The 1506-nt window shown below is 40.4% G+C and overlaps 1 non-coding gene across 1 annotated transcript; it reads right to left on the bottom strand.

Annotated features, from left to right (window-relative positions):
- Window positions 1-883: 883 nt before the first annotated feature.
- LOC127133292 (small nucleolar RNA R71) lies at window positions 884-990 on the bottom strand. The gene has a single exon (XR_007807278.1). It is a non-coding gene; the product is annotated as a small nucleolar RNA R71 (small nucleolar RNA).
- Window positions 991-1506: the final 516 nt, after the last annotated feature.

Genomic DNA, 1506 nt, shown 5'->3' with positions numbered 1-1506 from the left:
ATTTTGAATACGCGAAAGCGACAGTTCCTATTAAATGGATTCTTTTCAAGAGTAGAAAATATTGTCCCATACGTAGTTCTATTAAGACAATCGAAACATCGTTTAACTGACGTGAAATACATTCAAGCCTATCTTTATCTGCACTGTATTTGTCATTTTTCTTTAGTTACTATTATTTTGTGACATCAATAACTCATTTGTACCGCCTTAGATAAACATCGTAACAATAGTAATCGATAGATTGACGATTTGGTCTCTGTGGGATCGATAATCTTTTATATTACTCTGACGCGATTCGTGCACTTGAGAATTCAGCGATCAAGTTTCTGGCGCCGTTGCCGGGGATCAACTTCGTCAAATTTCGTACCCTATTGTTACAACGTCTAGACTAAGGCATTATTAGCCGGTAAATGCGAAGAACCCGTAGTACCGGAAATTTAGTAGCTCCTTTAGCGGAACCCGAACGTTACACTCGTACACGCCTCTTACTCATCCGAATTAAGAAAGTTATGAACGAGAATCACGACCGGAGACCTCTTAAGGAATTTGCCCAACCCTCTGACGAGGAACCTAGTTCTAGTATAGTAAACCCCCTCATTCCTACCAACAATTTTGAACTAAAACCATATTTGTGCAACAGAACTAATTCGCGGGTCTCGCTACTGAGAACCCAAATCAACATTTAAAAGTCTTTATCCAACTGGCCGACACCTTTAAATCCAACGGTGCTTCACCTGATACGATTCGTTTAAGATTATTTTCTTCCTCCCTCAGAGATAAAGCATATTTGTGGTTAGATTCACTTCCAGCTAACTCAATAACTACCTGGGAAGACCTTAGGAGAGTATTCCTTGCTAGATATTTTCCCCCGAGTAAGACTGTTGTTCTTTGAAACCAAATAACTAGATTTACTCAAAACCAAGGAGAATCACTTTTTGAAGCTTGGGAGAGATACAAAGAGCTATTAAGAGTCTGTCCACACCATGGCCTAGAACAATGGCTGATCGTTCATACCTTCTACAATGGACTCCATTGTAACACAAAGATGAGCATCGACTCTGCCACTGGTGGCGCGTTGATGAACAAACCTTACGCTGAAGCTTGTGACCTAATTGAGGATATGGCCCAAAACCATTACCAATAAGGAACTGAACGACCATCAGTAGAGAAAAAGGAAACCCAAGGTGGAATACATGAGATAAGTTCTATGGACATGATGCAAGCGAAAATGGATGCTTTAGCCCTTAAGGTCGAACATATTTCTACAAACTCTAACACCGCAGTGGTATTCCACATAGAGTATGAACTTTGTCGATCTAAAGGACACGAATCGGCGGAATGTAACCTTTTGAATGATTTGAACACCGACCAAGTGAATTACGCCCAAGGTAACCCATTTTCAAACACTTACAACCCTGGATGGAAGAATCACCCGAATTTTTCCTATAAAAACCAGAACCCTATCCAAAATTATGCACCTCAAAGACCACAAGGTTTTCAAGCCCA

Source organism: Lathyrus oleraceus, chromosome 3 (genome assembly GCF_024323335.1).
Source record: "Lathyrus oleraceus cultivar Zhongwan6 chromosome 3, CAAS_Psat_ZW6_1.0, whole genome shotgun sequence".
Lineage (NCBI taxonomy): Eukaryota > Viridiplantae > Streptophyta > Magnoliopsida > Fabales > Fabaceae > Lathyrus > Lathyrus oleraceus.
This window is presented reverse-complemented; position numbering and strand designations above follow the sequence as displayed.